Source organism: Antechinus flavipes, chromosome 2 (assembly GCF_016432865.1).
Source record: "Antechinus flavipes isolate AdamAnt ecotype Samford, QLD, Australia chromosome 2, AdamAnt_v2, whole genome shotgun sequence".
NCBI classification, from domain to species: Eukaryota; Metazoa; Chordata; class Mammalia; order Dasyuromorphia; family Dasyuridae; genus Antechinus; species Antechinus flavipes.
In genome coordinates, this window is record NC_067399.1 from 589,287,029 (window position 1) to 589,310,629 (window position 23,601).

Consider the following 23,601-nt stretch of genomic DNA (forward strand, 5'->3'; position numbering starts at 1 on the left):
GTGTCCTCCTCTGGAGTTGTCTTTCATTTTCCCATGGTAAGTTTCTATGGTTGGATTCTTTCTTCTTTGCCAGTTCATTTTATTTTATTTTATTTTATTTTTACTAAGAGGTATTAACGTAAGCACCTCTGATTAGAGGATGGGGGGATGGTGCCTCAAACTTCCCTTGACTTCTGCACTCTGACATGGAATCCCAAACTAAGAGCTCCACCCTCCAGCAAAGGCCCGCAGCTAGCAGTGGATAGCTCTGCTGCAGCACAGCTGGGCCTAGCATTCCTAACCAGCCGAAGTTCACTTGGTCTTCTAGTCTGAGACCCTACTCCATATATTGTCCAGAAGTGAAAGTTTCTGAGGTTTCTGCTAAGGCTCCTGCCCAATCCAGCTAACTCCAGAGGTCTCTACTTGGTTTTCTTTAGAACTAGCCCGGAGGTGTTTGCAATGCATTTTTTTGATTTTTTCACCAGTCTGTGTTTGCCTTGAGGTGCAAATTTGTTCTATTTGTGGGGGAAATCTGGGGAGCTTGAAATTTACCAGTCTACTCCCTCATTTCTTAGAATCCTCCCCGTATGAGGTTTTGGACCAAACCTAATTTTTTTGCCAGACCTCTTCAATTTTCCAAGTTGTTTTTGCCAGATAGTGATTCCTTCATCCAATAATTGGAACCTTTGGGTTTACCAAATACTTTGCTACTATATTTGTTTGCTTCTGCATATCATCGTACTTAATTTGTTCCATTTATTGGCCATCTTTTTAAAAAATTATTTTAAGAATGAGTATAAAATAATTTTAATGACTAGTCCTTTGGAGAGCACTTTGTGAATTAATACTGATTTGATCCATGTCCTTCCCATTTTTTCATTATTATCTTTCAGATTTTTTTTTTTTGGAGGCAGCTGAGGTTTAGTGATTTGCCTAGTGTCACACAGCTACTAAGTGTGTGAGAATTTGAACAGTCTTCCTCACTTTAGGATTCTTCTCTATCCACAGCACCACCCAGTTTCTCCTTACCTTTGAAAATCTTAACATTTTGTTTTACCATATGAATTTTGTTGCTACTTTTTTTTTAGTCCCATAAAATATTCTTGTGGGAATTTTATTGGTATAGAACTGAAATAAGTAAATTAATTTGAGTGGTATTGTCATTTTAAAATATTAGCTCAACTTATCCATGAACAATTAACCTCCAATTATTTGAGTCTGTCTTTATTTCTTCAAAGAATGCTTTTTAAATTGGATTCATGTAGCCCATGGGTATTCATTAATACCTTGCCAGTATTTTTGTACTTATTTTGATTGTAATTATATATTCTCTTTCTAGTTCTTTCTTCCGTTTATGCTAGTTTTTGCTTTGTTACATAGAGGAAAGCTGATGATTTATATCAATTTGCTTTATATTCTGAAACTTTACTAAAGTTTTTGTTTCAATTAATTTTTAATTCTTTAGGGTTCTCATTTTTTTCTTTGTCTATATTTATTTTCTCAATTTCTTTTTCTTATCTTATTGCTATAGCTAGCATCTCTAGCACTATATTAAGAAGTAGTAGTGGTGATAATCCACATTATTGCATTACTTCAAACTTACTGAACTGGAGTGCTTATAAGGAGAGATGAGGGCTACCCTTTGTCGAGAGAGTACAACATTTTGAAGCCTCCAGTTTCAACTGAAGTGGGCACATCAAACTGGCTTAGGAAGAAGTGTCCCAAAATTTGTGTCAAGAAGAAGCTTTTTAAACAAGAGATCTATTTATCTACCTATCTATCTAACTATTTCTCCATTTATTTCTCTTCTCTTGAATAGATGTTGAAGGTAGACACTGGACCCAGAAGTGAATAAGAGATGATTAAATCAGCATTTAGAAAATATATATTTAGTGCTTTCATTAACCTCAAATTAACTTCTGCTACAAAATCTTCTCTCTTTGTCATCAATATGTTACTACTAATGTAATAAGACTATGAAGATTTCCATGTTGAAGCTGAGTCCCAAAGTGCTCCCAGAAAGAGAAAAGCTTGTTTTGAAATCAGTAAGCAACTGAAAATAAGTGAAATTTAATTATATACTACTGTGGTTTAAATCAATTGTTTAGATTAATTAGAAACTGTAAAACTTATATTGAAATCAGTGGAAATGAAAATTAGTTTGAACATATATTTTGGTAGAAATATTATAAGTAAGCCCATAATAAGTTATGGCAAAATTATTGGAAATATAATTAAAACAGAATATAATATAGTAAAAAAGTATAGTAATGAATTAATTGCATGTATATCTATTAAAGGGTGCTTATAATGTAAAAGATCAAATTAAAAGAAGCACATGACTTATAAAAATTAGCATAAAAACAGGAATTTTGAGAGTACAAAAAACAATCTGCAAATTATTTCAAAATGGTTTTTGCCTTGTCAAACAAATTAAAGCAAAAATCCATTGATATATTAAATCCTAAAATTGGAAATTTTGGCACTTAATGACTCTTATGAAAGTTGAGATTTAAAAATTCTTGTCATTAGTAATTATACAGCTTTATTTCACTTGGGTGGATGCAAAGTTATAGTGTGATTTGGATTTTGGTTAATTTAAAATCATTGGAGAAATTAAATAAGCTAATACCCTACAGTATTGGAAAATATTGAAACTGTAAAAAGAAGAGCAAATAGAAGCAAAAATAACTCACAGTCAACAATACCAAACTGAAAGCTATTTTTGTATAATATTGCTAAATTATAAATTGAGAAAGAAATGAAGTTTAAATGTTAAGGAAACATTTAGAATGCATAATAAGGTAGGCAATAAAGAAAAATAAATAATTTACTGCAGTGAGAAGAATAGTAGATATCCCTTAACATATCAATAACTGTGACATTCCTGTGCCATAGAAAGTTCCTGGACATGAAACAGGTGGACAAATACTTTTCCAGCCCCTCAAAAGTTAATTTTGAGAAGGACATAACTGATTTCAGTGAGGAACAAGAAGAGACCCTAAACTTTGCGTTTGTTCATAATAAGTTGTATATTTGACTGACACGTAAAAATTATTGGTATTAAAGAAATTTTGAATATACTGTGTATTTGTAAGCCTTAAGGAACCAAAAATCTGTGACAGCATTGCAATTAATTGGTTTTGTGTAATAAAAACTTGGGCTCAAGTATAAAGTGAAATTTAGTGAAGTGAAGATTAAGTCTATGATTGGGAAATAGACTAGAAGAATTAAGCAAATAGCAGAAAGAGAACTGTTGGGTAAATTAACAAAAAAGGTGCCCTTTTGAAAGATTTTCATGAAATGAAAGAAAAGATGACAGTTTAAGTAAGTAGGAATGAAAGAAGAATGGGCAGAGAATTTGAAGATATCTGGAATCTGCATTGATACAGTATGAATATAGAGATTGAAAGAACAAAAGCTGAAATTAAAAAAAAAATGAGTAAATTTTTGAGAAATGCTTTTTAAGATACACTAGGTAATTTTGCTCTTTGGGTGATTCAAAGAAAGAAAGAAGCAGTTATGAGGGTTGGGGGCATTACCATACATTATTTTTTAATATTGTTCAAATAAAAATAATGGATCCTTGTGAAAAATATGGTTTAGTTATTGCTATTAATAATTACAAATAAAAAAATTGATTGGGTTGAATATTTTGTTTTGAAACTTGATTGTATTTGTAGTTAATTAGAGAATTTGATCAGTGTTTATATGCATAAGAATAATAATAGCACTTACCTTCCAGGGTTGTTGGAGGAAATAAATTATCTTAAAGTGCTTAGTATAATGAAACTTGTATACATGTTGACTATTGTCATTGAGTTTCTGAATGAATATCATATCAAAGATAATAGCATGGATGTTTTCTAAGAAGGATAAGTTAAGATTTTATCTGAATAGATATTCTGTAGACTTTTGGTTTTATTATATTGTGGAATTTGAAACACTATTAGATATATGAGTAGAAATGTGAATTCTCTTTTAATTAGGAAAATGTGCTTTAAAAAAATTTATAAAATGTTATATGAAATTTTTAAAGATATTGCAAAATGCTGTTAGAAAGGCCATTTCCCTATTGAATTATTAAAATGAAAACATTAAGTCTTTGAAAAACTTGTAATAATGAAGCACCTTTTGCCTTAGATTCTTATGATTTATTAAGAGGTTTCAAGAACTTGCAACCAGAGTAGTGATCTGAATTTATAACTGTGGTTGGTTAAAGTTACTTTGAAATGGACTAAATTGATGTCATTTACTTAAGGTAAGTTTGGTGTCTTATGAATTTAATTGCTAAAAAATAGTGAGATTGTTAATAAAAATATTAAATATTTGATGGGTTATATTGTTCTCTTAAGTTAGCCTCCTAAAAAGACTTGTCTTACTATTTATAACTGCTCATGAAAGTTATCAAGTACAGTAACTGAAAAAAAAAAATCCCCAGAAAATCCTACCAAATCTACATAAAACTAAACATTTAAAAGTACTACAGAAAACAGAACCTGGAGGCCTTTAAAGTAAATTATAAGAACTAGAGGAAAAGCTGTGGCATGTGGTGAATACCATATAAATGAGTTATTACTACATATTTCATTGTAATTGCTCTATACTGGATAATTCTATACTGGGTTTTAGATATCATTGGATATGCTTAATAAAATACCAAAGGAGATAAGATAGAGGATTTTTCCTGTAACATAATTTTTAAAAATGCATTCCACTAAATTATTGCCATCCTTTTAGTAATGTTTCAAATTTTAAGTACTTGATATTGGACATGCAAAATCTTCTATTATATTATTTAAAAGAAAAAGTTGTTAAGGCAGGGCTACTTCCTCTTTTTATCAGAATATGTTAGGTCATAAATGTATCTGTTATAAAATGTGACAAATATATTTGAAAATTGTTAATTTTTAATGAGTATTTTTGTTTTTAAATGTAAGAAGATAGTAATAGTAGTAAATACTTTACAATTGGGAGAAAAACATGGTAAAATCCTCTTAAAAAGTCTTCATGAGATTTTGTAGGGCTGGTTCTACATTCAGGGTTGTAAAACTATAGTGATGCAAATTAAAGAAGTAGATACTTTCCCAATCAAAGAAGGGGAATTTATGAGTTAAATTTTAAAGAAGTAAGTTTCATCTGAGACCATTTAGAAAATCACAAAAATATATTTGTTAATAATTAGTGTGTGCTAAAATTACATTTTCGAACCAACTATTCAATGTGTATAATATAATATAAATTTATATTAAATTTATTAATATAAAATTGCAGAATGTAGTATTTGTATAGCTTGTTCATTTTATCCAACATTGAACCAGCGTGTCTCTCCAGCATTTCTTATGGAAGTTGCTTCCTTCAGCTTACAGTGGATTAAAGCTATTTCTAGAATTTATAATGGTTTTGATTTTGGAAAGCAGTATTCTGAAGCCTACCTAATGTGGCTAGATGTACTTCATCTTCTCTTATCTTATTCACTGAGCAGACCAAAGAGGAGATTTAAAACCTATCATATATTTATTTACTTTATGATATATGATTCATATAGTGAATTTTGCCTCCAAGAACTATCCTTAATAGAATAATATAAAATAAAATAAAGCTATCTGTTAATGAACATGGTATAAATTTGAACTAAAACAGTTATTGTTACATGAACATATATTGCACCTAACATATGATTAATGAAGTTTTTTTTTTTTTTAATTTTTATTTATTTATTTTTTTATTCAGGGCCTAATCTTGTGGGACTTTAATTTGATATACTTCTAAGTTTTCATTTCAGGTATAAATGTCTGACCTCTCATAAGACCATTAGTCTATCATTTAAAAAAAATGTCAGCAGTTTAATGGGAATGGCATCTGTGAACTCTCGACAATGGATATCTGTCTCTGGGGAATAATTAGGGTGGAAACAACCTTACAAATACTAAGGTAAGGACCTTCTTGATTCAATTTTCCATAGAAGACATTTTCCTATATGGTTAATTCTGATTCTAGCTATAACATCCTATCATATAATTGACTATTGATTCATATCTGAAATCCAACAGAACTAATGCTGCTCTGTCCCTGCCTTTCTTTTCACATAGCAAATTCTACTGATAAGGACAAGTGTACAATAATGTCATTTTTCCATTGTAACAAAATTAAGAGATAAAACTGATTTCTGGCTTTTGATTAAGTGATAAATGCTAATATAGTACCACCATGATGAGAAATCATTTTGAATTGTCATTTGAATTATAAATAATAGAGACGATGAGATCTTATAATTTATGGAATATTTAATTTATAGGAGATCATACTACAACATTCTTTCATTATATTACTATGATAAAGATATATTCATAAGGGGGAACTAAGGGAAAATATGACTAAATAAGGTATGTGATGAATTTTCAAAATTTGATTAGAAATTTTACATATAGAAATTACACTGATTATTGTGAAGGGGAAATTATTTTCCTATTCAAAACATTTATCTGATCATTTGAAGCAAGAGAAAGACTCATTTTCCAAATCAGGCTCTCATGATATAACTATTGAAATTCTTTGAAATTTCAGGTGAATTATGTATCCTTAATGTGATAATTCTTCTTATAGTTATATTTTATATTGATTTTGTATTATTTTCCTACATGCTCTTGTAAACTGAAAAGAAACTCTAGAAGGAAAAAGTCCCTTCAGAGCTATCCTAAGAATGCACATTTGCTGTTTTCTACAATTACAAAGCAGTCTGGAAGAATTTGATAGTGAGGGTCTGCAGTACAGAAGAGGCTTTTAAATTTTTTAATTGATATCAAGGATTTCCAATGAACCATTGGAGTCCTACAAAGGATTTTTTTTTCTTTTCTTTATATACTATTATTTCTGTATCAAAGGGGGACTACCCCTTGAAATTTTGCCAATTTGAAAAATTGGTCAATTTGACCAATGATAATAAAGTTTTAATTTGTAGGGTAGCCCATTCACTTTTTGAAATTGTATCACTGCTGTCAATACTACCACTATTGCCCATAGCCTTCTCATATGACAATTGAATAATAAACAATTCTATATCTCGATTTCATTATTAGGTATGATATAAACTGCTCATTGGAACCCATACATTTTGGGTCTGTCACCAGGTTCACCTAAGTACTTCAGGTCGTGGGTGTCTATTCCTATCCACATAGTTTTGTGTTTTTTTTTTTTAAAGAGAAGATATTTTATCACTAAATCTAATACTTGGAAAAATTATCCAAAATGTAGTCTAAATTATGTCTCATAGTAGAAATGGATATACAAAAAGGATCCAAATAAGACCACCAATTGAGATCTCCTTTAAAGAATCTATTTAAAGAAGCTACTGCTTCTCTTTTCTTTCCTAAGAAGACTTCTAAAGATATATTAATGGAAATAGAGCAAATCATTCTGATTTTGTAGTTGCACTCAGTTCTTTAGGAGGCTGGTTGTTAAAATCATAGACTATCTGAAAGACCTTGATTCTCTGCTCAGTGTACCATGAAATGATTTTCTTTGGATTACAGGGAGGAATTGAAAAGGAAATCGGTTATTACTGATTATTTTGATTTACTTTTAGTCTGATTTATAAGATTATTCTCCCTTATTTAGGAAATACTAGCCCTAACAGCTGAATCAGGTTAATATAGTCTTGTAAGTCTAGGTTATACAGACATTTGCAGGAAGAAAAAGTTTTTGGTTTGGGGTTCCAGTTTAGAAGGGAGAGCTGAAGTGAAGCTAGAAGTACCATTCCCCTCACATGATTAGAGGTAGAATTGTACTTATTTAAATAAAACTGAACAGATGAAGAAGAGAGAACTCATACATAGAAATTTACAATGGGAATAAGGAAGATTGGAATTTATCTTCAGAGGAGGACAATGAAGTAAAAAAAAAAATCTCTTTTACCTCAAAGAGTAATGTTAAATAGTTAACTGCTTATAAAAAATTTATAAAAGAACTCAAAAAAGGCTTAGAAAATCAAATGAGACAGACTGAGGAAAAACTAACAATAACAACAAACCAAACCTAAAAAAAAAATCCAAGAAAAACAACAAGATTGTGAAAAATAGTTAACCAACTTAAAGAGGAGATTCAAAATATTAAAGGAGAAAATAATTCTTTGAAAATTATTTCAAGGGTAAAGGGAAGCCAGTGAAGCTAAAAGAGGCAAAGAAATAGCAAAATAAAATATAAAAAATGAAAAAATAGAACAGAATGTGAAACATAAAAACAATAGATATGGAGAACAGATCAAGAGGAGAAAATATAAGAATAATTGGACTATCTGAAAGCTGTGATCAAAAAAAGAACCTTGACACTGCAAAAAATAACTCAAGAAATTTGTCCTGGAGTGATAGAACATGAGGGGAAAGTAAAAATAGAAAAAAAATCCACCCATCGTTACCTCAAGGAGACCTTACATGGAAAACATGTAGGAATATTATTACTAAATTTTGAAATTCCCTGATCAATGAAAAAATTTTACAAAAACCAAAAATGTTTTAAATATGCTTGAGCTACAATTAGAATTGTACAGTAAAAGCTACAGTAAAAGACCACTTGTTCTGGAAAAATAGATATCAACAATTAAAATAACCAGGCCTGTGGCCAAAAATATCACATCCAGGAAAACTAAACATAATATTGAATGAAAAAAATGGACATTCAAAAAACTTGCATATTTTCAGGAGTGTCTCAATGAAACCTGAACTCAAAAGAAAATTTAATATATGAGTCAACATCAAAAATTAAATTCAAGGGACTCAACAAGGACAAATTGCTTATCTTTTTTACATGAAATATATACCATATGTTTAAAATTAAAATCAGTAATTGGGTAGCTCAAAAGAAAGACTGAGGCAGAGCTGCATAGAATTTAAGTCTTAAAAAGCAAAACTGTCTAGGAAAAGGTAAAAATAGTAATTATATGATATGAATAAGGTGTGGAGAAGAACTGACACAGAGATTTTAGAGAGTGAAGGAGGGGGTAGTCCTGAAAACCCAGTCACATAAGGAATAGGTTAAAGAGCGAACAATACATATATATATATATATATATGTATATATATATATATATATATATATATATATATATACACATATATATACATATATACATATATATATATATATATATATACATATATACATATATATATATATATATATACCATGAAGGATCTATAAAGAAATAAGAAGGGAAGGAATAGAATAATGTGGATAAAAAGATGTATAGATTTATGGCTGTGGGACAGTTTGTAGTTAAATGGGGAGAGTATAAAAGGAGGGAAAGGATAAGATAAGGTGGGTTTTTAGATTAAAGAGGGAGAAAAAGGTGGATGGAGAAGATAAGGGAGGAATCCATGGGTGGGGGAAGGTTAAATAATAGCAAGGCAAGTTAAGAAATAGAATTAAAGTAGAAGAGTTAGCAGGGATAGAAAATAAGAAATGTGTATTATTAGAATCCTTACAAAGTGTTAACTCACTGGAATTGATAGAAACAATGCTTATGAACTTAAGTTTACACCTTTCAGAGTTCACACATTAGAATTCACAAGTCTGGTATATTCACAAGTTACATCTCCCACAATCCTACTCTCAGAGGAGGAGTCAACTTTTGGGTTCACACCTTTAAGAGAACATATATAAGAAGCTCTTAGAGGCTCAGTCAGAAGTAAGTTAGTTCAGGAGATTGACAGAGCCAGAATTCAGTCGGGAGATTCAGAACTGGAGATTCAGAGGGAGCTGGAGACTGAAGCTGAAGCTGGAAGAGACAAAGGACAAGCTGCAAGAGCTCTTGGAACCAAGGAGGGAGATAGGCCTCTAAGAAAACTAACAGGGCTATTTTGGGAGAGACAATAAAAGGATCTGAACTTTTAACACCTGGCTGTATTTAAGTTGGTTATTACTTTGAACTGAAACTAAGGCTGCCTCCAGAAGCTCCTCAAGAAACCTCCTCCCAGAGAACCATTATATTTTAGAAAAGAAGAACACTACAATATGCAAACACTATAAAAAGGATCAGGTATAGACTTCATTAGAAAAAATTAAGTAGGGCTAATAATCATTGATGTCAAAGTCAAACCTTAAGATTCAATCAAGAGAGAAATCTGCATTAAATTTCAGAATATGAATATTGTTTTAGATGCATATCTACGTGAGTATAAATATGTATATATATGTGTATGTATGTAGGTGTGTTCCTATGTATATAGATATAGGTATGTGTGTATGTGTGAATACATACATACACACACACACACACATACACACATACACATCTATGTTTAATTGTTGCCTGCATGGGAGAAGATGAAAAGGGGCAAAAAGAATAAAGTAAAAAATGCACAACAGAGAACAAAAGAATAACTTACAAGGAAGGAAGCAAAGAGAATATGGACAATTGTGAAAATAAAATTTCTTCTATTATTATATGTTTTCTTGAAATGGAAATTTATTGTTAACATAACGTGAATACTATCTGATATTCTGCTGGCCATATGACATTTTCTTTTCTTTTCTTTTTCTATTTTGTTTTTTTCTTATTTTGTATTTAGTTTTCAATAATTAAAAATTAAAAAAAAAGAATTAAAAAATAATCAATGGAACAGTGGAGGATGGGTATAAAGATGTGGCAGTCTATATCTAAAGAAAGCCTATTTTGGTGTAGTGCAAAAGACACATCAGGAGCATGTATGTTTGGAAAATACGCACCAGTCATGTGACAATAAATGGCCAGCCCGAGTACTTCATTGAAATGTTGAGATGGTCAAAGAACTAGAGGCTTTTAGTACATTGGGTAGATCCATAAGTGAATATTTACAAAAAAATTCAAATGAGACTCATATAGGATGCTGAGTATGGTGATACATACTTTTAATCCCTGCTACTGTAAGACTGAGGCTAGTGGAGCAATTGAGCTCAGGAATTCTGAGTCATTTGGGTGTCAAGCACCAATATAGTGAGTGCCTGGGAGTGGAGGGAGACCAACAGGCTGCCTAAGGAGGAACATACTATTTTAAAGAAGAAACAACAAATTAGAGGTTCTGTGCTTATCAAAAGTGAGATCAGGATTACAAGCTGTTATTGTATTTCAGGTCAGGGAAAGATAGAAAAAATAATCAGTTAGGATGCGAAGATATGGTTTGTCATCTGCATTGGTGACTGAACATCTTCAGTGAGAACATCACAGTCCTTCAAAGTATTTAAGTGTAAGGTACTTGATACAAAAATACAAAGATGTTGTGATGAGGAACACACATCTATTTTACATAGAATAGAAACTCAACACAGCATCTTTGTTTTTAAATACCTGAAAGATTTCAATGAAGCACTCACACTGACTGTCTATTGTCACATGACTTGACCAATTTCTCCAACCATATATTGGCGTGTCTTTTACATTATTACCCCCAAATAAGCCTTCTTTGGATATAGATTGCCACATCCTTATACCTACCCTCCACTGTTCCATTGATTCTTTTTTTATTTCTCTCTTTAAAATTTTATTTATCGGAAACTAAATACAAAGTAAGAAAAAAAAGCAAAATAGAAAAAGAAAGACAGAAAAGGAAAATGAAAATAAAAATTGGACCATGCTGTTTCTTTAAAGATCACTATCTGAGGAGAGAGATAATATGATGTGCAAAGATAATCATATGCAACACAGAACAAGTGCATTAAAAAGAAAAAATCAAAGTTTCTGTGACAAGAAAGAAATTACTTTTCACTTTTGGCTTCCTTGGAGGTCAGTTTGGGATTGGGCAAAAAGGGCTTTGTAAAGACTTTGTTGGGTAAATGGAAAGTGGTTTAGTCAATCAGTCAAGGAGCATTTATTAAGCATTCACTATGTAAAAGTACTATTAACATTTCAAGTAGAGATAGATTGGGGTTAGGAAGGAATGAATAAAAAACACTGCTCAATTTCTACATGACACTGTTCTTGGTGCTGGGGATGGGAATAGAACAAGATGGTCCCTGTTCTCAAGGAGCTCACATTCTAAAATAGGGAGATAACACATGTAGAAGTTTCAGCATTAAGTCAGATAGAAAAACCCTAGAATCCTTTGGATGTAACAGCAAAGCAGATGGCCATGCATCTTTAATGTCATTTTTACCATATGTACTTCTGATGTTGAATCTGTTGACAGAGTCAAGGACTTTGTTTTCAAGAACTTTCCTGTGTTTATAGAAGCTGTTGAAGATGAGAGTAAGAGGCTGTGACAACTGCAGAAACAGTTTTCTGGTAGCATCAGGACCAAGGATTGATTCCTTGGATAAGAACTTGGGTGAAAGCAGGGTGCAAAGTCTGAGGGGTGTTGCTATTTCTAGGATTTTGGTTCTTTGGGCCTCAATCTGGGACCAGGGAAAGGGGTTGGTAATGTTTTGAACTGCTTGGCACTTGCTTCTTTCTGTATTTCCTCCAAGGTATCTTGCTGCTTCAACTAGGTTGGCTTGTCTACACAATTGAGGCCATTGCATGGAGTTGATAGATTGGCTGATTCTTCTCCAGGAACTGTTGATACCTGGGCTGGAATCAGGACCCTTGATCTAGGGGATGCTACTTACTATTCCCAGTGCTCTTGGACTCAGGGCCCTGGGCTTTTTCTGATGGGGCTCTGAGGAGGCAAAGTTGGTAACTGTGGTCTGACTTGTCTGGAATGGGCCACCTCTTCTCCAGGTATGTGGAATTTGTGTGATCTTGGTCAAGCCACTTTTCCTATTTGGGTTTTATTTGCTTTATCTATAGAAATAAGGGATTGGATTACATAATCTCCAATGGCCCTTTTAGTTTGAAATCTTGTGATTTTATAAATGTTGGTGGATAATAATAGACATTGAATTCAATGGTTCTAGGAGCGTTGGTGGAATCATGAATATCCGTGTTTGTCTAAAGCCTAGTGTTTAAGAAGAAAGGAAACTCTAAGTGATATAGTGGCTAGAACACCCAGCCTGGAGTCAGGAAAATTTCAGTTCAAACCTGGCCTCAGATTCTTGCTAATTGTGTGATTTTGGGTAAGTCATTTAACTTCTGTCTCAGTTTCCTCAACTATCAAATGGGGAATTATAATACCTGTTTCCTAGGGTTATGAGGATGAAATGAGATAATTATAAAGGACTTAGCACAGTGCTTGCCACATAATAAGAACTAAACAAATGTTAGCTATTATAGTAAGGTCAGTCTAAGAATTGGGGTATATTGAGCTTACTTTGTGGAAAGCAACACTACAAAATTTGCCCTCCATGATGGAAATGCCTTGGAAATTCCAGGGAGTTGTAGACATTAAGGAATTCTGAATTGCCCTGAGGATAGTAGGTAGATATAGAATGGCAGGAAGCTGAATCTGATCTCTTTTCTCTAACCCAATAATGGACATTGGAAAATCAATAAATACTCCAAAAGCCTTCCAGCTTCCCAGGTGGGGAGAGGGGACATTTCTTGCATAGCATACAGCAGATGTCAGTGGGGAGTAGGCTAGACACACTGCCCAAGGAATTTTACATATAGAGGGAAAGAATTATAAAATAGACCCCATGCCCTCAAGAATCTTCCTATTCTCTCCTCATTTCATTGGAATTTTCTTCAAAGATCAATTTAGACATCATCTACTACATAAGGCCTGTAATACCTACAGTTGTTAATATCACTCCTAAAATTTATTTTGCTTTACTTTGTTGGAACTACACAACTGTCTTTTTCTAAGTCTCAATACACAAGAAGGAGCACCAATAACCAGCTTACCTTCAGCACACAGAGGAGAAGCCTGGGTTTTAAAAATTCAGAGCACCATGGACTTTAGACAGAGTTTTTTCAAAAACACATTCAGATCCAAATGTGTTTTGGGTCTTTGGTGGCACCCACTTTAGGGTGTGCCAGTTGTAAAAATTATGGAGAAATTGTTACTGATGTTCCTTGGCTCCAGCTTAGAATAACCTTAGCCATAAACTCTACCACATGGTCTGGCAGTCCATGTAGGACTTAGGGAATAGAACTTTCCATACTTTAATTTATATAATAGTTATTTCTGTATTCCCTTATGAAAGAAAGAATTAACAATAATTTATCAAATGCTTGTTTGGTCATACTAAGCTGGATACTACGGGATACAAAGACAGAAATGTATCAGACTGTTTTTGAAGGGTATATATGTGTTCACATAATATAAGCACACACAACACACAAATGTATATACATAAATACATGCATGTACATGTAATGTATGCATATAAAGATGCATACTATACATGTGTATCTAATATTTATATTATATATATAAAGAGAGAGGGAGGAGAGAGAAAAAGAAGAAAGAGAGAGAAAGAGAGAGAGAAAGACAGAGAGACCGAGAGACACAGAGAGACAGAGAAGGAGGAAAAAAGAGAGGGAGGGAAAGAGGAGGGGGGAGGAAGAGAGAAAGAAGAGGACCCTGGAAATACATAAAATACTTATCTTGTGAGCTTGAAGTCCTGTGAACCTATAAATGTTATGGGTAATATGAGTGCAAGCACTGAAACAGCAAAATCCTGGGTGTGTTTTTGGAACTATGAGTGGCTCTGTTTGACTTAATTGTAATGTATTAGAAGAGGAGAAGCATAAGAATTAGGTGGAAAAAGGAGATAGGTAAGGACCACCTTCTGTAGAGTTGGGCTACAGAATTTGGGCTCTGTGATTAAAAAAAAATGAGTTAGAAAGCCCATGGAGGAGGAGTGAAGATTTGGAAAACAACATGTATAGATGTAAATTTATTCAAAATAAATGTAAAGTAAATTTTAGAACATATATTAGCAGCTGTATTAAAAAAAAAAAGCCTTTTGTATTAGGTAGTGTCTGAGCTGATCTTTGAAGGAAATTCCAATGAAATGAGGGGGGAATCAGAACATTTTTGAGGGCATGGGGCCTATTTTATAATTCTTCTATTTCCCAACAGAACATAGGACTGACCACATAATGGTTGCTTAACAAATAGTTACTCATCTATTCCTACATCAATAAGCAAGAATCTGTTATTCTTTCAATGAAGGACTTTCCCTCAATGCTGCAAATTGCCAACCCTCTAAATCTACAATTCTGTAACTTTAAGAGAATTGCTGAAAGTTTAGAGAAGTTAAATGGCTGGTTGTGGTCTCCCAGCTGATAAATGTCAGGTAGAATTTGAATTCAGATCTTATGGACTCTAAGCCTAGCACTCCATCTATTCTGTCAAATTGCCTCACTCCCCATCTATTCACTCATTAAACATTTATTGAATACCTGCCAAGTACAAGGCACTATCACAGTGCCTTGTTGACTCATTGATTATCTGCTTTTATCTGACTTCCACTTGAAGAGACCTCTGCCCTTGGAGTACAACTGAAGGGCCCAAAGGGACTCCTTCCCCAAACTTTGATAGTACTTTGTTTGTACTTGGCTTATCCATCTTCTTCTTTAATTTATCTTGTCCTAGCGTGTGTGTGTGTGTGTGTGTGTGTGTGTGTGTGTGTGTGTGTGCTTATCTTATCTCCCTTCTTAGATTCTGGACAATTCTGCCCCTTAACCTTATTCAGGCAGGCAGAAGGGACCATCTCTCCCCCTTAAAGATTTTCCCACATTCTCCCTTTGCTACCTGTCTTAGGGTTTATCTTGGAGAAAACCAAAATGAAGTATCCTCTTCTAAGCCCATTGCTACCCGGAAAATTGGACAATGCTTCCTTACCATTTGTGGTAATAATAATTTAGTCCCTGTTCAAGACTTTCATCTGGATTTCATAGAGTTCTAGGATTACTGATCCATGGCTTAGAAGGATCCTTAGAGACCTAATTTTACTCATTTGAACCTCAAAAGATCACATAGCTTACAGGTAATAGACTCAGGATTTGAAGCTGGGTCTTAATAGCTATGCTTATTTAGTTACTTTTTAGTTTTGATAGAAGAAACAAGATTTTTTTTCTGATGTGAGGAACCTAGTTGCTCACACAGAGGATTGTTATGCAAGATCCTGGAGACCTGGGCAATTGGCCAGCCCCGCCCCATTCCACTGAGTTCTGACCCACCTGTCTCAGAATTCTGCTATTTACCTTCTTTGTTCTCCCACGGATATGAAAAAGAATTAATGAGCTGAAGGGACTTTAGACAGAATTTGGTCCAATGAGATGAGGGCATTTATGGGAAGTGATTTGCCTTGTCAGCAATTAGTTTGGCATCATGTAATTAGTTAGTGGCTAACTCAGGATGAGAACTTTGGTCACATACTACCCTAGTGCTCCATTCACTGTCCCATGTTTTCTATGCATCTTTCATTGAAAACGATTTAAGCTGATGTCCAATCAATGTTCCTTTGAATAGCAAAACTCATCCAGAGATATAACTGTGCTGATTATGGCATTTGGTATTGTCTCCCTTCTTCTCTCCAGGTCTAAAAGAACAGTTATGGAAGAAGCTGGGACAAGCTAACCTTTAAATTCTTTTCCAATTCTTATATTCTAAAAGTCTTTGATTTTTATGAAACTAGAACTTCCTACTTTCCTGAAAGGGCAATTGTTCTCTAGGTTCACTCTTTAAGTTTCTCTCTCCTCCTTGCTCTCTCAGTAACTTGGGCTATTGTTCATGAAGACAATTCTTTTTTTTTTTTAATAACTTTTTATTGACAGAACCCATGCCAGGGTAATTTTTTACAGCATTATTCCTTGCACTCACTTCCATTCCTTTTCCCCTCCCTCCCTCCACTCCCTCCCCCAGATGGCAAGCAGTCCTTTACATGTTGACTATGTTACAGTATATCCTAGATACAATATATGTGTGTAGAACCGAACAGTTCTCTTGTTGCACAGGGAGAATTGGATTCAGAAGGTATAAATAACCTGGGAAGAAAAACAAAAATGCAAGCAGTTTATATTCATTTCCCAGTGTTCTTTCTCTGGGTGTAGCTGTTTCTGTCCATCTTTGATCAATTAAGGCTCTCTTTATCGAAGAGATCCATTTCCATCAGAATATATCCTCAAACAGTATCGTTGTTGAGGTATATAATGATCTCCTGGTTCTGCTCATTCCACTCAGCATCAGTTCATGTAAGTCTCGCCAGTCCTCTCTGTATTCATCCTGCTGGTCATTCCTTACAGAACAATAATATTCCATAACATTCATATACCACAATTTACTCAACCATTCTCCAATTGATGGACATCCATTCATTTTCCAGCTTCTAGCCACTACAAACAGGGCTGCCTGTTTGGCACAAAAAGGTCCCTTTCCTTTCTTTAGTATCTCTTTGGGGTATAAGCCCAGTAGAAACACTGCTGGATCAAAGGGTATGCACAGTTTGATAACTTTTTGAGCATAGTTCCAAATTGCTCTCCAGAATGGCTGGATATGTTCACAATTCCACCAACAATGTATCAGTGTCCCTGTTTTCCCACATCCCCTCCAACATTCTGCATTATCTTTCCCTGTCACTCTAGCCAATCTGACAGGTGTGTAATGATATCTCAGAGTTGTCTTAATTTGCATTTCTCTGATTAATAATGATTTGGAGCATATTTTCATATGTCTATAAATAGTTCATGAAGATAACCAAAATTTACATTTGTAGTGTTTTACATATTGTACAATATTTCTTCTAAGAAACCCTGTCAGGTGATCAGAAAAATTGTTATTATGCCCATCTGAAAGGGGAAGCAACTCGGGCTCAGTCAGTTTGAATAATTCCAGTCAGAACTCAAATTCAGCTCAAATTTTTAAAATTCTCTCATTTGTACTGTACAGCCTCTCATATAAGCTCAAAGAAAATAGGGCCTATGGCTCTCTATCTATCTGGAAGTTTTGGGAGGACCTCTACTAGTAAGTGCCCATTAAAGATTTGTTGAATAATTTGAAAGGTGTTTTGGGAATTAAAAACTTATAGTTCTGAAGGTATTCTACATCACATGGAGCTTGAACAGGGTGAGAGTAACCTTTTATCCAGGTTAGGAGTATATGGTGTATAGCCAAAGAAACAGTGAAAAAATAGGATTGGACAGGGGAGTGTTACTGGATCAGGGTTAAGGAGATTGCGGTGATCCACTATTGTTGGGGTCCCTTTAATTTAGGGAAAGTGGGTTTTGAGGTTGTGGATATTCATGCTGAACCTGATTTGGCCTCTTAGAAGCCAAAAAGGGTGAACAAAGCAGGTACCAAGGACAGGCTTTGCCAGGTGACTCTGTTTACAGGGGGCAGGTGCTTAAGTTGGAGGCTCCAGACTTAAATCAGTTGCAATTTTGCCATGTTTCTGAGTAAAACTAAAGGAAAGCAGAATATACATTATGCTTAAATCTCAGAACAGTGGTTTACTGGGAACCTGAACAGAACATGAACATAAAACAGCTGGAAAGAAGATGCACCAAATATTAATGGATTATAGGTGTGGATAGGGGAACTGAGGAGTAGAGCAAAATAATATTGTATTGGTGAGTGAAGATAAAATAAGAGGTTCATTTACACCAATGAAGAAAAGAGTGTTTGCTTCAGAGAACTACCATTTCAAATATACTTTTTCCCATGGCCCCTGCTTGAAGACCAACCACAGATACTGGGAAGGGATAAAAATAAGACCTTCTTCAAAAGGGTAGGAGATCGACTTACCCTCTCTTTTGATGCTATTTTATGATACTCTTCCACTTTTGCTTTGTTTTCATGCTCCTGGGGAAGGAGATTGATTGGAGTCTTAGAATATTTTAAAGATGTTTTTCAGTGACTGAGGAGCAGTTTTGAGTGGACACAGGGGTGGGACACTTGACCTTCGGAGGCTTTAAATATTTTGTATCTTTAAACATTAGTACTTTTAAATATTTTGTTCCTTTCTGTGAAGTGGCTTTCACAATCATTCCAGTGTTGATTAGATACTTTGGAGTGTTGTTTCCATAAGTGTGGCTGGTGCGGCCAATGTGCCGCTGTGAGCATCATCAAGTTTTTCTTCCTCCAGCTCATGGGAAGACTTAAGTTTCAGGGAAGTGTCCTGAGGGCATATGGATAGCTGGGGAGTTAGGGCCTGACTATTTCACAAAGATGGGGAATTACCTCAGGAAAGAAATAGTACAAAGTTACTCATCAAATAACTCAAGTCTTTGACTCTTGGGCTCTGCAGTCTCTCATGCACACTCCCGCAAACTGCTGACTCCATTGTTCCATTCTTGGGGAGAGGATTTCTCTCAAGAGTCTGTGGTAGTGATGGCAGCGTCAAGGAACTTACAGGTCAGACCTTTGACCTGAGGACATCAGAAGAGGGCAGCCAGGAGCAGTTGGGAAGACATGATGGAAGAAGCTGGGTTTCATCTGGGCCTTGAAGTAAAGGTCTATTTTGGGTAGGCAAAGAACAGACATGGTCTGAAAAGCATGCCAGTTGGGAGGGAGAACACAAACAAAAGTGTGGAGGGGAGAATAAGGAGGTGTCTGGGAATTTGTGGAAATTCTTTGCCTGAATTAGGTTTTGCCTGAATTGGTCTGTGATTCACTTGTCTCCCAAATCCATAGGCAAGTGTCTAAGTTCTGAGCTCCTATTGGACTAAGTCAACTAACAAACATTTTAAAAGTTTTGGCTATGTGCCATGCACATTCTCTCCCTCCTTCCCTCTCTCTCTCTCTACCTCAACCCCCCCCATTTTTTTCTGTCTCTCTATGTCTCTGTGTGTGTGTGTGTGTGTGTGTGTTTCTCTGTCTCTCTATGTCTCTGTCTTTTCTTTCTTTTTTTCTGTCATGTTATGATAGAAGGCTTAGAGAAGATTTCCAATATGTTGGTGGATGACCTGTGGAGTATTTATGGGAGGAAGAATAAGGATAAGAGTTATACAAAAAAAAGTCATGATGGAAAGAAATCTGATCCATCTGAGAGTCAAATAAGTGAAATCAATCATGGATCTTCCAAGATGGTCAAATACCATTGTTTTTGTTAATTGCTACAACTTGGCACTGAGATGGGAAAATTGTTAAGCTGTTGTCTTGTGTATCTTCCACATGCCTGACTTTTTAAATTGAAAAGGAAGCTCTGAAGCTCTTTAGAATCTGGAAACTCATCAATGAAGAGGTTATTCAGTTTGAGAATACATGTAGTTAAATTCATATAGCCACACCCCTGGGGAGAGGGATTTCAGGAAATCTCAGGCTGCTATGCTTCTTTTAAGCCTTATAAGTGGCTATTAGCATGCATTTGAAATGACAGAAATACTGAGACTCAACTACTCAAGTCATAGAATTACAAAATCCGTGTTGGAAGGAACCACAGAGACTATCTAGGCCAACCCATACCTGAACAAAATCCTCCTTTCAATATATCCAACAGAGATCATTCAGCTTTTGCTTGGAGACTCCTGGTGAAGAGGAGCCCTCCCTCTCTTAAGGAAGCTCATGTTATATTGGGAGAATTTTAATTTTTATGAAGCTTTTTAGTTACATCAAATCTAGATCTTATTTGAAACTCTTTATCCACTGCTCTTAATTCAAACCCATTTGAGCTATCCTTTTTTTTTTTTTCTGGGACTGGCTCTTTAAAGATACTCCATCTTCCATCTTTATTCCTTGGGCTGTGTCCTAAGTCTGGAATGCACTCACTCCTCATCCTACCTTGAGGAATGCCTATCTTCCTTCAAAATTCAGTTAAATGATTATATTATATTATTAAATTATATTAATCTTTCTTGATCCTTTACCCATTGCTAGTCTATCTCTTTGCCTTTTGTGTATTTTATTTATATATACATATTATAAACTTGTGTTCATATATGTATATATGTATATTTATATATGTATATATATATGTATATATACACCTATAAGCTCTTTGGGAAGCAGGAGCTGATTCATTTTTTCTTTTTATGCTAGTACATAATACAGTGCCTGGCACAATAAATACTTGTTTCCTCTCCTTTAGATGTTTTCCAGTTCTTGCTAAAATGACATAGTACTTTTTCCTTGGAAGTCATGGCTGATGCTTAGGATTCATGTTTTTTAGTCAGCTACTCTATCCAGAGAGACTTGCTGGATATTGTTCCTTGATAGTAGCTTGATTGTGTAATTAAATGTAGATGTGCTTTTGGATATCTTGCCTGAGCTTGCCTATGGGTCTTATTCTTCTCTGAGTGATTTTTTTTTTTTATCTCACTCTGGGAATCCAAGAAAAGAGCTCTTTTAATATTAGGTATGGTCTTGGAGGAAGAGATGGAAAAGTCTTTCAACCTGACCAAGGATCCAAGGCAATCAGGGTTGGGGAGGGGAGAGATTATGCTGAAGATTAGAAATGAAACATGGGAGATAAAAAGCATCATGCTTTCCCTTTCTGCTCAGCCAAATAGAGCAAAGCCAGTGAGTGAGGGGCATGAAATTGAGAGAGGGGGTCATAATGATGATTCTCTAGGGAATAATATGAAGATCTAAATCACATAAAGTCCATACTCTGTTCCTTAAAACAGGAGACTGTTTTGTTATAATTTTTCTTTTGATATTTGGAATTTCAGTGGGATGTAAAAGGTTCCCTGAATACCTTGTCTGGATTAATCATGGTTTAATTACTATACACTTATAGCTATTTGATCTTTAATTCATTATTAATCAAGAGCTATGGGCCAGTTTGAGATGGAAGCTAATAGGACAATAGAGATTAATAACATCATCTCTCCATGCTCAAGAAGTATAAAATCTGATAGTGGGTCTAAGATGTGTACACATGAAAAATTTGTTACCACAGATCAGCATAAACTCAGCACTAAATGAGTAACATAGATGAAACATTTATTATAGATGAGAAAACTGAGACCAAGAGAGATTAAATGATTTGCCCAAGATAACATACAGCTAAGAGAAAGTGGTAGGATTGCAATTAAGATGTAAATTCATAGCAAATTTGCAAGTAGGGATTGTCATCATTCTTTGTACTTACATCTCCAGTGGCTGACATGTATTAGACACTTCTTAAATAACTGATTTGAACTGAGGTCCTCTGATTCCAAATCCACCATGTTTTCCCCTTCATACCATACCCAAAAGCAAATAATTTAATTATATGAAACAGTATATCAAAACACAATCAAATAGGAGAATAGTGGGTAAATGAAGCTGGAAACAGTGATTTAAGGCCATACTACTGAGCAAGAGATTTTGTCATTGTATTAATGCTATCAATACTTCACTTTCTGCCTTATGTTTTATGGAAAATCAAGTTGCCTTCTATGAAATATTTTTAGGACTTTTCCTCATTCAGTCATTTCAGTTATGTCTACCTTTTTGTGATTCTATTTGTGGTTTTCTTGACAAAGATGCTAGAATGATTTGCCATTCTTTTCTAGCTCATTTTACATATGAGGAAATTAAGGCAAACAAAGTTAAATGACTTGATCAAGGTCATATAACTATTAAGTGTCTGAGGCCAGAATGGAATTCAGGAAGATATCTTTCTGACTCCAGGCACTGCACATTATCCACTGCACCACTTATCTATCTTTTTCCTTACTCATTTAGTAAAAGGAAGAGGCTATAGGAAGGTTTGTATGAAGCAGCATCTAGTATGACATTATTTAAGAAATATTAATGAGAGTCTTGCAACTCACTTTGATAATAATTGGTGAGAATAATATAATACTATATGATTTCCTAAATGCTTTACATAAGTTACTTCATTTGACCCTCACAACAATCCCAAGAGATAGATGCTATTTTTCTCCTCATTTTTATAGGTGAAGAAATTGAGACTGAGAGTCATTAAGTAATTTATCCACAACCCTTTTTTTGTACTCTCTTCGCATTAGGACGTATGCTCCTAAAGGAAAGGCTATTTCTCTTTTCTCCTTTTTTCCTCTCTCTCTCCTTCCCTCTCTTTTCTTCCTTTCTCCCTTCCCTTCCTCCCTCCCTCCTTTCCTTCCTTCCTTCCTTCCTTCCTTCCTTCCTTCCTTCCTTCCTTCCTTCCTTCTTTCCTTCCTTCCTTCCTTCCTTCCTTCTTTCCTTTCTTCCTTTCTTCCTTCCTTCCTTTCTTCTTTGCTAAAACTGGTTATCTTACTCCATCTGTACCTATTCCATCAGGTGAATGTGGAATCCCCAAAAGGATGGCTTTGAGGCTACAATTCATTCCCAGGATCCTAGAGATAATCTTGATATGTGAGGAAATATGCTTTTAATATTTAAATGCAGCTATTCAGTGTGTTTCCAATTTATATAATATCAGTCATAATAATACAATTTATTCTTAAATAGAAAACATTTATTAAATGATAAGTCAGAAATAAAAATAATCAAAATATAACAATACACCCATAGACCTGGGTCATGCTTTCTCAACAAATGCTTTAAGGCACCCCCTTATAGATACCCAGCAGTGAGGGACCTGATTAGGTAAGCCCATGTGCCTTGGACAACTTATAACTTTGAACTTGTGGACCCGGGTATTGCTTTCTTTTAGGGGAGAGTTGTAATCATTACCACCTGCTCTTCTTAATCCTTCTGCTTTCCTGCTGTATGAAGCCAGTTCTTCACTATTGAAAGGCTGCTGATGCAACGTTAAACTCTTTTATTAAAGTAGTGGCATCACACTATTTCAGTGAGCAGCACCTCTAATCCTGAGGTCTGCCATTTTCCAGGCCAGCTCCCTTAACTGCCAAAACAGTGTTAAAAGTATTTCAGTGAC

General features: G+C 34.5%; 1 long non-coding RNA gene across 2 annotated transcripts in view; it reads left to right on the forward strand.

Annotated features, from left to right (window-relative positions):
• Positions 1–5,063: 5,063 nt before the first annotated feature.
• The window catches only part of LOC127551582 (uncharacterized), a 44,477-nt gene continuing 25,939 nt past the window's right edge, over positions 5,064–23,601 (forward strand). Inside the window, exon 1 of one of the 2 annotated variants that reach the window (XR_007951130.1) lies at positions 5,064–5,913. This is a non-coding gene — a long non-coding RNA (uncharacterized LOC127551582). Of the gene's footprint in view, positions 5,914–11,142; positions 12,668–23,601 lie in introns of those variants that run through there. The other variant, XR_007951131.1, reaches the window with a different exon arrangement.